The 16,981-nt window shown below is 42.7% G+C and overlaps 1 protein-coding gene across 4 annotated transcripts in view; it reads left to right on the plus strand.

Annotated features, from left to right (window-relative positions):
- JAKMIP2 (janus kinase and microtubule interacting protein 2) overlaps positions 1-16,981 on the plus strand; it is a 102,430-nt gene that overhangs the window by 8,824 nt on the left and 76,625 nt on the right. For 2 of the 4 annotated variants that reach the window (XM_080997126.1, XM_080997127.1), the window contains exon 1: positions 1,544-1,795. The exons of 1 other annotated variant lie outside the window; for it this stretch is intronic. The gene's annotated coding sequence lies outside the window, so the exon portion shown is untranslated. Of the gene's footprint in view, positions 1-1,543; positions 1,879-16,981 lie in introns of those variants that run through there. One more of the 4 variants, XM_080997128.1, reaches the window with a different exon arrangement.

The raw sequence follows: 16,981 nt of genomic DNA on the forward strand, positions 1-16,981 counted from the left end.
TTCCCATCATCCCTGACCACTGGTTTTCCTAGCTATGGATGATGGGAGTTGTAGTCCAAAAACAGCTGGAAACTCAAGTTTGAGGAACACTGCTCTAAAGCAAGTCTGGAGAATGTATGACCTTCCATCTCCTATCAACCACACCCAGCATGGCCAATGGTCAGGGATGATGGGAGCTATAGTCCAATGGCACCCCTACCCTGCTCTAAGGATGACTTCAAACAAGTTTGTTCTTGCCATTTTCAGCAATTGTACCCAAGTAGAATAATACATATCTTGTGAAATCATATATTAGTGGGAGTATGTTTGCGCGAACACACACAAACACACACACACACACACACACACAATGGCTTTAAAAGAGAGAAGTAGACAAATTCATGAAGGATAAGGTTGTCAGTGCCTACTAGCCACAATGGTTATGTTTTACCTCCACTGTTGGAACCGGGGCTGCCACAGAAAAGCTCTCTCTTGGGCCGCCATTCCCCCCACACCTGAGGCTCTACAATATTAAGGTCCACACTATGGGGGTGTGCATAGGCTGTGCTGGCAGCCCCATGGCCATAATGTGTTATAAAGTTGTTTGCTTTGGGGGGGGGGGGTTAAAAAAAAGTTAGATATAGTTGCTGTATAAGTAATGTGGACTCTTAACAATGCACTGGTAATTTAGACTCTGAAAACTACTACAAATATTTTAGCAATTAATGCATCATTAATTGGGTATATGGTTAGTTATCTTGATGCCATTTGTTTTTACTGTTGTTACCTGCCTTGGGCACCGTGTGGAAAAACAGAATGGAATGCTAAATCATAAATGAAAGAGGCCACAGAAAGGACACCCATGCTATAACTGCTGTGCTATCCAGACCAAAGCTGAATATATATGTCAGATTTATCATCTGCATCGAGGGAGGGCAGTTTGTAGTCTTAAGCTACCAGCAATAAGCTTAGCGATTTCACAGTCAGCCTTTTTCTCACACCCACATTTACATATTGTTTATCTCACATTTAAAGCAGCAAGCAGAGTCAGGCTGGGTTGCCATCTCTTAACAAGTCCTTAAAGATCCATAATTATTATGTCCTTCAGTTTGACTTTCCCAGAGTAGAATTTAACCCCTATTTATCATTGAGATGGTGGGAGCTGCTTATCTAATATAAGGACTCTCTCTCTCTCTCTCTCTCTCTCTCTCTCTCTCTCTCTCTCTGTGTGTGTGTGTGTGTGTGTTGAGGGAATTTCCTGTTAATAGGAATGTGGATTGTGTTCAACCCCCTGCTCTGACCTCCTTGGGTGAGAAATTCACCCTCTTCTCCCCTCCACCAATAATAGTACCCTCTGAAGTGATTTGCTTGCCTGTCAAAAGCAGCTTTTCATTGCTAAAGATACTGAATCTCTCTCCTTTTTTCCTCGTTCCCCCCCCCCATCTCCTTGCTTCCCTTCCATCTTTCATGGCCGTTGCCATGGCGCCCAGGGAGAGCAAAGCACCGCAGCAGGGGAGGGGGGAAGGAGGCGGTCCATGCTGCAATTTCCAGGCTCTCTCCTCAGTGAGCTCATCAACCTCCTCCTCCAAGGAGGGAAGTGGCTGAGGCTCTGTCTATTGCTGGTGGGTGGGTGGTTTCCATCCTCAGCATCACCAACCAAAGGAGGGGGGGATAGAGAGAGAGAGAGAGAGAGAGAGAGAGAGAGAGAGAGAGAGCAGTTGCTGATGTTGTGCTCTGAATCAACCTCAGTAGAAGGGAAAATGGATCCAGCTTGCACATCCCTCGCCTTTCAACGCCTTCCCTTGGTCTCAGCATGGTGAGCATAAGCAACAGAGAAGCATCGGCTTCATCGCTGCTTTCCTTAATCATCTCTAAATCCGATGGCAATCGGTATTTGAGGTGTGCTCTTTTCTGTACGAGCATCCTAACCATGTAACAATGACTTTCATCGGAGCCTCTGGAAAGGGTGGAGGAGGAAGGATGGGAGGGGTGTTGTGGGAGAGAGGGGAAAGGAAGATGGAGAGGGATGAAGGCTGATTAGGCGCCGTCTTAGGAAATGCGGCTCAAAGATTAATTGCAACTGCCTTCTTGCCCGTAGATTTAGCAAAGAAAGATGCTTTTGTCTGTCCTTTTCCATTGAAATATGGGATGCCCTGTGGATGTCTATCAGCTTGAAAATGCAGTTGTTATTTCTGGGATGTTTTAATCCCTCCTTGTAATTGCCCAAATATTGGGCTGGGCCTCAGCCAGCTGCAGTAAAGCCAGAAATAAGCAATGTCGGATCCTGTCAATGGCTGATCGATGGATAATGTTTACTGCTAGAGGTGTGTGTGTGTATCATTTGGAGGCATTGCTGAAAGGTTCAGGTCGGATGCAGTTGGTGTGTAGGTGTGTGTGTGTGTGTGCACACACGCATGTATGCATGCATGCCACACACATCTGGGTTTCTTTGTAGGTTTCTACCTACAGCACATGTGCTGTTTTCCTTGCCAGTGATTGATTGACAATGTCTTCCACTCAGGCTGGTATGAGCTATCTACGGCCTCTTGGTTTCATTTCAGCCACTCGGGACGGATCTATGTCCTTCATTTGGTGTGCTATGTGGCCTCTCTTGGTCACTACCCTCATGTCCTACTTGGGGGCTTCCAGTACAGATCTGGTTGTCCACAGAAGACTGAACTAGGCAGGCCTTAGATCTGATCCAGAAGCATTGCTCTTATTACATTTTTTTTAATGACAATAAGATAAATATTTATCAAATTTTAACTGAATTGTTTTTTGGAGAGTGGGGGAAGAATAGTGGCAACCCATACTGAGCAAACCTCCATTTTGATACTTCAGAACCTGAAAAACCAAATCACTATTTCTCCACACTCCCATCTCCATTCAGTCTTCCTGGATGTATGTATCATCTTGAATCATAGAAAGTAGGTTTTTGTTATGAGAGAATCACTGGTTTAACCCTGCAATGATTATTTTGGTCATAGTTTTTTAAATGAGCACATCTACTATTGTATACATTCAGGGCAGAACAGTCATGATATATGTTCCAGGTCAATTTATATTTTTAGTCTTACAACAGTAATAAATCCACATAGCAGTGACTTAAAGAGGCAGATTCAAAGCATTACTTTACACTTCATAGATTTGATGTACTGTGTGGGCTACTATAGTTCCTGACAAAGCATGGCACCATATAAGTCAACACTGGTTGTGAACCCCCAGTTCATAGCAAGCAGTATGTGCTCTCTGTATCCATGGTAAATTGTAGGGTTTGCTGAGGTGATCACTGATCCTGAGGTTTAAAAGACACCTTGATTCATCTTTATTTGGGACAACTGCTTAAGTAAATCGAGGCTACAAGTGAGTTTTTAGAAAATGAGAAAATCACAATCCATATCACATTTTTTTCCTCAGAAGAAATAACAATCCCATAGTCAATATGTTTGGTCTGAGTACGAGAGGGTTCAATAAAAGAACCCAAGTTATTTGAGATGATCATTTCTTAAATCTTATGTTTCTTTTGCACCAGTAATGTGGCAAATGTGGTACAGGACACAGAAATGACAGTTCTTGCTCGCTGGGCTCACAATGAAAAGACGTTTCCAGCCAATTTACTGTACAATACATGCACACTTCTTTCTCATTCATAGCACACCGTCTCTCTAGCTCCCCTCAAGATACTGCATTCTCCCACAAATGCATTGTCCTTTTTAGGAGGACACTTAAGAATGGGAATTGTGAATGAAACAGACAGGGGTTTGAAAACACGCCATACTCAATGGAGAATAAGAATCTGCTGCTGATTGGGTATAGTTGATGAAAAAACCTCTTTCGGTTGTCAGACTGCTTTTAACAGAATTCTGACCTGGGGAGAGGGGTTGTTACAGACCATAGGGACCCAACCATAAAACCAAAATTAAATTTAACCATACAGTTGAATATGCTGAACAGGAAAAGAACGTATGAACAGGACAGGCTTGGTATTATACAAAAAAATAAAAATACTAACCAATCAAATAAATTTATTTAACCTTGTCACTTCTACTTTCATTCCTTATTTATTATCTTTGGGGGTGGGAACAAAAGCTTTCTCCACTGTGGGAAGACCATTTGAGTCATAATCCCTATACATATGATCTCCCTTGAGGAATCACTAAATTTTATCACTAGTAAAGAACTAGACTTCTCCTAGCTGCTGTGTATACTGCTACTAGGTTAGTTGTGTGTGAAATGATGCAATGCATGTAACTAGTAACCATTGTTTGTGTCAGCAAGTCATGGAAGAGCTGTGCAGCAAAGTGTGCTTTCTGCCACCATGGATGAGCAGAACAATTTGGCAAGAGAGCCTAGGTATGTCTTTGGAGAGGCAGAAGGATGGGGTGAAAGGAACTTTGTCTCAAAACTTTTAGCAGTCAGAATATCTCTAGGCAAAGGTGTCGTCCCCCCACCCCACTTTCCTAGATCACCAGATGGAGGTGTTGATACAAAAGGGAGATGGCAGGAAAGAACTGGAGGAGTGGGGATAATAGGATAGCCTTGCTGTCTTGTGCAGGTAACCATATTACTGTTCACCATATTTTTTAAAAAAAGAAAAGAGTTTTTGGATCTGTTCACTCTTATCAACCTACCTGCTCTTTGAGATCAGTGAGGATGTCTATGTATTGTTCTTCACAGAGGGCAGCCCTCTGTTTGAAGAGCTCTCCGAGGACTATTTGGAGGAATCCTCTATCTGGAGGGCTGTCCAGTGTGAATTCCATTCAAAGAACACCAAGAAGGAAGAGCAAGGGCCTAGGAATTGCCCATCAGTGGACTGCAGACTAAGCAGTCATATCAAACATGTGATCAGTCACAATCTATCAAGCCAGGGTTTCCCAAACTGGTCTCCAGCTGCTGTTAGACTACAGCTCCCATCATCCCTAGCTAGCAGGACCAGTGATGGAAATTGTAACCCCCAAACATCTGGAGATGCAAGTTTAGAAAACACTGTTTCAAACTGGTGAGATGCATTTCATTTATTTTTTAATTGCAGTAATACTTTTTAAAGTTTTCAACTGCACATTTGCACATGCAAAATTTGTGCAAATCTGGCTCACCTCTTGCCTTTTTCTGGTGACATGCTAAGATCAGATTAGGAGATCCTCCCTGCAGGCCTGCTGGTGAGATCAATTCGGTTGGCTGCCCATTGCCCCAAGGTCAGTGCCCCTGTACTGAAGCCCAGCAACCGGAGCACAGTCCCATAGAGATCGAGGAACATCCAAGCCAAACTCCATCAACATGGGCAGTTGAGCAGACACAACACCTCAGCTCTGCTTCCCTTTTATACTTTGCATGCTGATTGCAGCATCTGGGCTTGATGAGGCAGGTGACCTTCATCTGCTCCAAGCCTACTCCAGGAATCACACACCTCCCAGAGCTAGTGAGCCCTTGCTTCTCTCAGCCTCCTAGAGAAGCACTCCTGCTGCTCCCTACGCTGCTTCAGAGCCCACCTTGTTCATGGAGACAGGTGATGGATCCTGCTGCTCTGGTTTCTATACAATGACCTCCATCCCCTCGCCATCCTCCATCACCCTGTGAGTACTTCCTTCCCCATCACCTCCTTGCCCCAGTGTGTCCCAGTCCCTGTTATCCTTCCAGTTCATGACACTTGGAATGTCCTGGGGATGAGCCGGTGCTTATGGCCAACTGAGTTTGATGAAAGCACAGCACCCGAAGATGCACATTTTTTGGTACTGCGCTCTCACATCCCGGTTTTCATCAGGAGAGTATTGAAGAGTGTGCCATTCTGCTCCTCCAGTAGTTTTGCCTTACTGGAATTTGTCCTTGAAGGTAAATGGCATTTCCATGCGCTCTGGCACCGGCTCCCTCGGCCTGAAGCGAGATGAGTGTCGCAACCCCATAGTTGCCTTTGACTGGACTTAACCGTCCAGGGGTCCTTTACCTTTACCTAATCCCCCTGGCTTGCAAGGAAAGGGAATGTTGAGGTGTGTGTGCAAAAATGTCTGACATTGCATGGTCTGTTGTGCAAAGGTTAGAATCCCATCCACCTTTGCCACTGACTCCACCCGCTGTTGGCATGCAGCCCCTGGAACATTGCCCACAAGAGGATATGGTCCTCAGGCTGAAAGAGGTCCCCAACCCTGGCCTAGTCAAACTGGCTTACAACCCAGCCAATGGCTAAATACAGTCTGTATGTCTCTGTTTGGTAGGAAAGGAAAACAGCAGCTGAAAGCAGCTAGGTCGTTCATTAAATGCATGAGAGGGTGTCTCAACAATTTAATTATTATTAAGACTGTAATCCAGCAGGGAAGAGGATGGTTTTTTTCTTTCATTGCTACAAGAGATGACTAAGCTTATGGTACTCATTGTCAGGAAAATATATGTAATATTACTAACAAATTCAAGCCCAGAGCAATGGTCAAATTTATGCTTCCACAACCCATCACTTTACTGTATTTCATGGTAATGTATTCTGGATAACATTACAATTTCACAAATCGGTTTATAAATGCATATGTGGGCCTCATATTTCTACCACTGAAATTGGTATAAATGCCAAATAACTGGAACAAAATTAGTGGATCAAATTCCCCCTTACATTAAAGCTGTCTTCAGGTGTTCAGCCGCGATATGTGAGGCCAAAAGTGTGTTAAGCGGGTGGGGGAAACATGGGTTGACTTTGCTGCCAATGTCTCTGAGCACTGGACATGCCCACTCTACCCCTGACCTTTGCATGTTTAGAGCAAAGGTCTGTAAGGGGCTTGTTAGCAGGAACCCTGAAGGCTAAAAGGCTTACAAGCTCCCTTCACAACTTCACACCAAACACACACAAAGTTTGGGAGTGGAGATGAGATGCCAAAAATGTTGGAGGCAGGACTTAAACCTGCCTGTATCTATCCCTACATGCCTTTTCTCTCAGGTGCCTGAACAGGGCTCCAAATATATTCCATACATTTTCATAGGAGTGTAGTTCACTGGCAATGTATTAACCACTTCCTAGCTGCATGCTTTGCTAGCATGTTAAGAAGAACCATTTTGGTACCAGTTTTTAAGTTTGTAATTTGGGCAAATGTTGATGCCTGAGTGGACCTCTTTCTTCATATACACCTCCCACTTGGTGCTATGTTGATTTCCACCCTTTGTCTCCTGTAAAGCAGAAGATAAATAATGACTGGCAGCTCAATTAGAAGGAAGCCTCATTGAATTAAGCAGGGCTTACAGATGGCAGCCTGTGCCAATAAATGCACCCCAAGTACATCAGGGTCTTTTTTGTGGTACTTGCTATGGACACTGTACCCATGGCATGTACATCTCTTGTAAAAAGTGCTCTTACCTATGTCTGACTATCAAACACAGGGATCATGGGGTGGAGAGAGATCTTTTGTAAAGGAATGCTCAGAGATGCTTCCTGCCAGGTGCACATATCATCCATGGCTGCACAAATTATGACCCATCAGCCCAAAATGCCAGCCCACCAGGGACTCAGTGAGCCTCTAGTTTTTGCTGCTGAGAACTGTAGTCAGAAGGCACTGTCACAATCATGACAGGCCACATAACATGGGTGCTGGTCTGCATTTAGCTTGGTGGGTCAACTTGTGCTGGCCTGACCTACTTGCTTTACCTGATAAGGTGGAGCTGATTGGCTATGAACATGGCTTTTAGAACGCATCCTATCTCAACACATTAAAGCTGGTAGTTAATAAAAACAGGACTAGCTACACACACACACACACACACACACACACACACACACACACACCAATTCCCAGAGGCTGCTATGAATTTCACTCTCATTTCAGTGGAACAGGGAATATTGATGAGCAGTCTAATGCTACTGTTGACACACATGCTGCCGCTGATGAATCACAGTGTATATAGCACTGGTGGTTGTGGAGGGAAATCTTAACAGATGTGGATAACGACCATCTATCACTTAGCATACCACTGGTTTCTTCTTGGTAAGTCACTCAGTGTTTCCTCTGCTTTACCTGCCAACCACCTCTCCCCATGTGGACAGAACTAAATCCTTCTTGTTATGTCATCATTAAACCACTTGTATGCAAATGGTGTCCGTGATTTACTTGTGGCTTGCAGAGTTCTTAGCATGAAAGTGATTATTATGGTACTGCATATACAAAACAAGACGTTCTTCAGCAGTGACACCAACAATATCGGTGTCTACCCAAGTCACATGCAGCGCAAATGGAGGTGCTTATATCTCTACTTTGCATTCACTAGTGGACACCATGACAGCAACTATTTCTGATCGCTGCACAAAGCTCCCACTGGAGCACAACAAGCCATCTGACAACTGTCCCCTTATAGGATACAGGATCATTTACACTTCTTAGAACTTCTTGCAACTTAAGGAGAAAATACCAGATTGCATCCGTTGGCTGCAGTAAAAATTCTATCATAGATTGAACCCACCCTTTATTTATTAAAAAGCCAATCATTTACAATTTTAAATGCATAGTGCAAATGAGACCTTGATCCCAGCAAGTGATGCCAGTGACTGAACTCCTGTGGCCCTGCTGCTAAGATGTGGTTCTTGCCCTGCATTGGACACGATCATGAAACACTGTATAACTGTGCCAGAGTTATCTTAAGCAAGCCAGAGACAGGAGAATTGGCAAGTTGCTAAGGTGGTGGAGGGCATGATGTCACAGGAAAAGATGTCCTTTTTGAAGTGTAAAGGTGTTCTGGGAAAAAGGAGGAGGATGTAGGCAGAACCATATTGGCACCTGCTGGAGGTGCCCAAAAACCAGGAGCCATGACTGACCGTTGCTTGAGGAAGCTATGAGTGCAGCAATGAGACATTCTTAGGGGATAAAATCATAGAATCATAGAATCATAGAGTTGGAAGAGACCACAAGGGCCATCGAGTCCAACCCCCTGCCAAGCAGGAAACACCATCAGAGCACTCCTGACATATGGTTGTCAAGCCTCTGCTTAAAGACCTCCAAAGAAGGAGACTCCACCACACTCCTTGGCAGCCAATTCCACTGTCGAACAGCTCTTACTGTCAGGAAGTTCTTCCTAATGTTTAGGTGGAATCTTCTTTCTTGTAGTTTGGATCCATTGCTCCGTGTCCGCTTCTCTGGAGCAGCAGAAAACAACCTTTCTCCCTCCTCTATGTGACATCCTTTTATATATTTGAACATGGCTATCATATCACCCCTTAACCTCCTCTTCTCCAGGCTAAACATGCCCAGCTCCCTTAGCCGTTCCTCATAAGGCATCGTTTCCATCGTTTCATAGGGCATAACATTCTGCACCCTCTCCATTTACTTTGGGTGTAAATATGTGTAAAATAAACCCTATTTCTTAAAGACACTGGCCTCCACTGTGCCTAGATTTCCCCAACAGAAACACAAACCTTGGTGAGCATCTAGAACCCCCCTGGAATCTTGCTACTGTTCTGCAGAAATTGATGGTGGCGTGCAACCTTCATAACTATATATAGAGACGGGTTGGGGGGAGAGAGTGCTCCTCTGAATGTTTAATTTCTTTGAAACAAAACTATGTGGCTTACAAATGCAAGCTATAATTTTCCATGTTCCCTGTGGAGAAAGAGGGACTGTTCAGCTATTTTGTCAATTAGCACTAAAAATACCTTATCAAAAATGTGTGGGTTTTGCTTACTCTCTCTGTGGTTCGTGCCTGAGAAAATCCAACAGCAGCATTATTGTTTTCACTTAATATCCGCCGTGTTGTGCAGGAGGATAGGTGGTCCTGTGTCCTACTTTACGGATCCTGGCCCGTCTGGTCGCAGTCTTACCTACAGTAATGAGACCTATTGTATTTCGATTTGAATTATTGCAGTTATTCCTAAACTTGTACCTATACACAGAAATTGGCATTTGCAAATGTTATGCTAATATGTGTACTTCTTGATCCTCTTGTGTTTTCCTGTTTGCAATGTGCAAGTGACCTCTCTAAGGAGCATGCAATTTTTTTAAAAAAGAGGAACAGATTACTATATCAAGTTGACATTTATGTGACCGTCAGATTCTGAAGATGACACAGCACCACCAATCATCTTCACTAAAGCACAGAACTGGTATTGTAACTTTGGGGACTTCTTTCCTATGGGTAGAGGTGGATTTGGGGCAGTGCAACTGGTTCCACCATAATAGGCGCTGAGCCTAGGGGGCACCACAGGGTGTTGCAACTATACCTGAAGGAGCATCTCCACCCCCATTGTTCTGCCTGGACACTGAGGTCCAGCTCTGAGCACCTTTGGTGGTTCCCTCACTGTGAGACGTGAGGTTGCAGGGAACCAGGCAGAGGGCCTTCTCGGTAGTGGCACCCACCCTGTGGAACGCCCTCCCATCAGATGTCAAGGAAATAAACAACTACCTGACTTTGAGAAGACATCTGAAGGCAGCTCTGTTTAGGGAAGTTTTTAATGTTTGATGTTTTATCATGTTTTTAATATTCTGTTGGGATTCACACAGAGTGGATGGGGAGACCCAATCAGATGGGTGGGGTATAAGTAATAAACACATTAATAAATAAATAAATTATTATTATTATTATTATTACATAGTTGAGCAAAATGGAAGGCAAGAGGCCCACTTACTTATGCTTATGTTCAGTGGAACTTAATTTTCAGTAGGCATGTCTAAGATAACCTATTTCTTTAAAGTGGACATAATAATGTTTACTACATGTAAGCCTTAATTATTTTCTGCAGATTTCCTTAGGAATAATTTTATGCATGGTTATAGATTTCATAAGTATTACTATACACATATTTATCTGAGATCTGCACTTAGCTACTCCTGTGATATATTGATGCAATAAACAACACAGGTTAGTTGGTAGGCATTCCAAGTCACCAGTATGCTTACAGTTTCATTTCTACCCTTCAGTTTGGGCCAGAATTTCACTAGTGGTGTCGCTGCAGACTTTTTCTAGTCTGCCATAACTGATTTATTTTCTGTCTGTGTTTATTATTTTTAATTAATATTCAAGGAATTGATTGTTGTGCTGCTTTTATTGATTTGTTTACTGCATTGTGCATTGAGGAAAGTGATGAGATGGTGATGTGTTGCAGTAATTGTGGCAATAATTAGCCAGAGAAATTTGTCCTGGTAGATTGCTTCTCCCCCAAACCAGCCTCCTAGTCTCTTTTTTTAAATACTGAATACCACTAGCCAGCCCCCAGCCCCCTCACTCCCATTCTGAAATCAGCAGCTGATCTTGCATGACCGCCCAGATAAATTGTCAGACTCCTTGTGATTTCTTTATTTTATAATCTCAAAGCAAAGCCACTTTCCCTGGGAAGCTTCATGCACCAAGTACAATTAACTGCCAGCTAAGATAGGTCTAAAAATATTAGGGTAATGGACATAGAATGAGCTTCTTCGGAATCCATAGCTGAAAAATATGTGTTTTCAAATCTCCTTTGTAAGTGAAGTGTTTATTTAACAGGCATTTTAGTGGTATGCCTATGTAGAAAATAACCAATAACTGCGGAAGGCTTCTTAGTGGTGCTACTGAGCCAAGGATAATCTGTGCACACAGTACAAAGGCTGAGCTTTTGAACTACTTCATATATTTTGTAGGTCACAGACTGACCTATATGATTTCTCTTCCTTTGTTTAAGCCACTGCTGTCTGTGGTCAGTGCATTAGCCTGTAGGCTGAAAGCCCCACAACAATACAAACAAGCTTCCTTCCACTTATGGCCAGTATGATAGATACAATACAAATTTTTTAAAAAATTGATGAAATGTTTTACCAGCAATATCACTTACTGACAAGTTCCTCTTCCTTGGGTAGCTCAAAGAAGTCAGGGTGTTGGTGGGGAACCTGTAGCCCTCCAGCGCCCATCACACCGAGCCAGCATGTCCAAGGACAAGGATGGTGGAAGGTGTAATTTGGAGGACATCGCATCAGCTTTCTCTTGTGTAGACAAGTACCAATAGCAGATTTGAAGGCATTCACATTTTCAACATCATATATAGAGAGAGAGAGATAGAGAGAATTTTATTAAATTTTCTGTTTTACAATTTAAAGTACTCGTTTTTATACCCTTAAGATATCAGTGACTTCCCTTCTCTTTCCATGGTTCATTTTACATATCATAAATCCCTGCATATTTAACAAAAGCTATACCATTCAATATTCCATTATTACATCCATCCAAATTTATTTACACTGTTGAATTTTTCTTAATGCTGCCAGCATTTTCGCTGTACACAGCTATTTCCCATATATTCAATGAACATTTTCCAATCTTCTCTAAATGTATGTTCTTCTTGTTCTCTTACTCTAATTGTTAAGTCTGCAAGCTGTACATATTCTGTCAACTTAAGTTGCCATTCTTCTTTGGTTGGGACCTCGCTTGTTTTCCACACATTTTCAACATCTTAGACACATTTGGAATATTATCCTTAGCTAGATTTGCCTTACAGGCCTTGGTTAGACTTTTTAAAGGGATTCTTCAGGTAGGACTTGTTCGCTTAGAACAATCAACCAATGGCCAAACTCTGCCAGGGTGTGCTGGCATAATCAGAACAGCCTAGTTGGGATCATAAAACTGTCCAAACTCCATAAAAGGAGAACACACACACAAACACACACACTCACACACATTCTTTTTATTGCCGTCCAAAGACCCGCAAAAACAATTTCAAAAGTAAAGAATAGCAGAATATGGAAAATATGATTTGGTGCTACTTGTTTATCAAAGGATCACTCTAGCCATTGCAAGAAAATTTCACATAGCAGCTCTTATCCTGGATCAGCCTAAGCCTGTCATTTTAAATATATTTAAAATGGAGTAAACCCCATTGGATTAAGTGCGACTGAGTAAACATGCACAAGACTGCACTACATGTAGATTTTATAACACACTGTAATTTAATAGAATGATCAGTCATTCAAAATTTAATTATTATCTAATATATTCAAGTGCTATAACTCCAGATTCAGAAGGGGCTGCCCATAGTTTATCCTTTCCCCTCTTGTCTTTATAGAATTAGCTGACAATCAATTTACACACAGGCAGTGCTTTTTTCCTTAAAGAAATGTTTAGGGGTACTCTCATTTTGACTCAATAAAATCATCATTTTATAGTTCAGATTGGGGAAAATAAACACAGTAAATGGACAAAAGTACAAGGATTCACAAAATGTTTAGGGGTATGCTTACCCGTGCATCCCCCCCCCCAAAAAAAACCCCCCAAAGCACTGCTTTGAAGCTTTGTAGCAGCAGGGGGATGTTGTTCACATTTTAGAAAGGGACCCAGTGATAATGTGTGGTTTGGTAAGCAACTGGTGTTGAAATGACCAGCCTTTCATAGAGCTGTAAACATGGCAAGAAATCATGAGTTTTGATCCAACAGACCACATCTTACATGTTACATTTATTTACGTGATGTGCCTGACAAAATTTACATACTGTTTGATTGTAGTAAAACCTCTAAGCGGTTTAAAAGAACTATTTAAATGATGGTTGTTTGAACCAAAAAATATTGTGAAGGCTTATACTAACAGAATATAGAGTGTGCAAAAGTTCAAGAATTCTGAGTAAGGATAGTTTAGTAGCGCATTCCAGGTCTTAAAATTGGTGTAGTTAACCAGGCTACATTGTTCAACACATTATGAAATCAAAGTTGTGTGCATTAAAAGTATTCCACAGGCTTCTGCTCATAGTTACTGAACAGGTTGGCAACAAGATATAGATAAAGGATCTGTGGATTTGAGAGCCAGGTCTGGGATAAATCTTGGCCATTCTGAGCAAATACCAGCAGCATTAGCATGTGGGATTGAAACAAAAGGGAATTTGGTTTTCCTCGCTCATTAGCACAAGCTTAATGAGGTAATGTATGTATTTCTTACATCTGGGATAGATAGGAGTGCTCCCGAAATCTACAGAGAGTGGCTATGTGTGTACTTAAAAGGCAAACAAATCCTGTGTTCTCCACTTTTCACCACAGAGAATTGTGACACTGAGTCACTGAACAAGGTCACCCAGCAATCAACTGTCAGAGATGAGAAGGCATTCAAGCCTATTCTGATTCTTGCTGGGTTTTCTCTCACACTAAAAAAAGACTAAAAGGTGTTTTACATTGTCTCCAAAAACCGACCATCTGGACGCCCAGTTTAGCACTGTGATTAAATAAATAATAATACTGTAGGAATTTTTGTGATTAAAAAAAATACTGTTGGAAATGTGTCCATGTCCACATTTCAAACTATGAGTAACAAGAGAGCAGAGAATGCCCTCTGTTTCTGCAACCACTGCATTACCACATGATACTGAGTGATTTGTAAAGTGCTTCAGGATGCTCAGGATTTCAAAAGAAGCTCTAATGGAAGGGGGAGTGAGTATCCCTTTCATTCTGCTTATGTGCCACTTAGATCACTTTCTTATCATCATTGGAGACTGTAGGGATATTCACTGGTTCACATTCCACGCATGCACAATCTGTGTACCAGTGTACACAAACAAATGAACTGCACACTCATACTATCATTTACACATAGTGGCCAATGATTGTACAGTCTGTGTACACAACAGTTAAAGTGTACACTCACACCAACACTTGTACATGCGTAGAGACAGCTTGCACCTGTGTTCAGTGTAACGTGAGACTGTGCATAGGGATTTCCCTCACCTTCAGCTAAGGGAAGTGAAGGTAAACAGTGTTGCATTTTTGAACTTTAAATTGTGAGACAGAGGGTATCAGGTAGAGGGGGAGGTTTTGAGCTAGAGGTGGCTGATCTGACTTGGAAGCAGGTTGGAGGGGTCTGCAGGAGTCCGTCTTGTTTTGGGGATCCAATCCGTGTGTGTGTGTGTGTGTGTGTGTGTGTGTGTGTGATTTTATTTGATTTGGGAAATAAAATACATGCAAATGCATGTAAGCATATATACAAATACATCTATCTATGTCAAACAACTATAAATACAAATGATATGATAAATTCCAAAATTATAAATTTAAAAACTATCACATAGAAAAACTATTATACCTATCAATGTTTGTATTGTATCTATTGTTCGGGAATTCAGTTCAAGGAACCCATTAATTTTTTTACGTTTTTTCTCTCTTGTTTTCCATCTCTCAATCTCTCTGACTCTGTAAGCTTATGCACCACAGCTACCTTCCAAAATGTTGATAACCATTCTTTTACTCTCTTTTTGTTCCAGCAGCATACGAGCTGCAACTATTCAATTCCTTATCAACTCCTCAAATTCACTCAAATTTCGTAATGAAATTTGCCAAGGGGTCTAAGGGGCAACATGTTATCGGTGAATTGGTTTTAAGTACTGTTCCGTAGAATCTATTGATTAATTGATTAATCTTCTGATTGAACCAAGGTGTTGGGTTCTTTTGGCGGCTTTGCTTCCCGCTTTTGCTTGTTTCCACCCTGCACTTCTTATCTATTTGTAACTCAGACAGAGAACACAAGAATGTCATAAGTACAGTGGTACCTCGGGTTAACTACTTAATTTGTTCCGGAGGTCTGTTCTTAACCTGAAGCCGTTCTTAACCTGAAGCACCACTGTAGCTAATGGGGCCTCCTGCTGCTGCCGTGCCGCTGGAGCACGATTTCTGTTCTCATCCTGAAGCAAAGTTCTTAACCTGAGGTACTATTTCTGGGTTAGTGGAGTGTGTAACCTGAAGTGTATGTAACCCGAGGTACCACTGTATCCTGTGGTCTCCCATTCAAAGAATACTCAGCCCTACAGCATGGGTGGAACACAGAGGAAACTGCCTAAGGATCCATCTAGCTCACAAGCCTGGCAGCAGCATTCCAGGGTTTCAGGTGGAGGTGCTGGGGGTGGAGCCTGGGACCTTCTGTGTGCAAAGGACATGCTCTACTGCTGAACTGCAGCCCTTTCTCCCAGGTGGCTCATGTCCTCAGGGAGGTGGAGAGCCTTTCCTACTGATGCCAGGAGTAGGATCTATTGTACCCTTGGAGAGAAACTGTGCACTGCCAAATGAGCGAATAAGGGCTCTCCTGAAAGCAGAGTATCACAGCAGCAGTTTTTAGAAGAAATTCAAGCAACCATGAAGGAGAATCTGGAAGCAGCTGGCAAGCTTGTGCTGTGGAGTGCTGCGGTAAATACTGGGCACCCATAGACTTTGTAGAAATATAGGGAGCTGCCTTATACCAAGTCAAGCCATTGGTCTGCCTAGCTCAGGGTTCTAGCTTGGCGCAGTGATTCTCTAGGATTTCAGATGAATATTTTCCAATGACGGGCATTGGACCTGGCACCTTCTGCAAAGCAGCTGCTCTGTGGCTGAGAGCCTGCCAAGCAGTGTTAGGAATAAAGAGTCATGGGAACTAGAAAAGCATTTGGGACAGAAGTCAGTCAGCTGAAGTCTGCAGCCACGAGTGAGGAAAAACTGTTTATAGACACGCTGTGTGTGTGTGTGTGTGTGTGTGTGTGTGTGTGTGTTTAGTATCCCCTGTGCATCCATGCAATGAAAATTCAGATGGAAACGCGAAGTGGGGGAACGGGACCGTAAATACTTACTTTATCCCACTTGAACCCCATGAAAATCTCAGTCACTAATGTTGCCTGATTCTGTGTGAGTGTGAATGGTGGGAAGGGTGTATGTTAGGAATGTGTGTCTGATTAGAGTATTAGGAGTATGTGGTATGGTAATGCAAGAATGGCCACTTCCAGAATGTGACCCCTGAGAGAATTCCACCTCAGGCTGAAAAATTTCCCTGCTCCTGCCTTAGTGGGGAGGACCAAGCCCCTATGACTGGTGTAGTCCAGAGGTGGCTGGGGCAAAAACCCCATTGCAGAGCTCTTGCAGACATCCTTACAAGGGGATTCTCAAGACCTGGCAAACAGTGGACTGTTGTGTCTTTGGAACCCCTAGCACAAGAGCCCATTGCAGGGCCCTTGTGGGATGCTTTGCAAGAACAAACAACCAGCTGATAGTCAGATATTTTCAAAGACCTTTTGGCTGAGCCTTGTCTCTACCTGCCCCACACCTGACCCCCATAGATAATGTTGGCTGTAGTGTA

This window comes from Podarcis pityusensis (assembly GCF_964106645.2).
Source record: "Podarcis pityusensis genome assembly, chromosome: 2".
NCBI lineage: Eukaryota > Metazoa > Chordata > Lepidosauria > Squamata > Lacertidae > Podarcis > Podarcis pityusensis.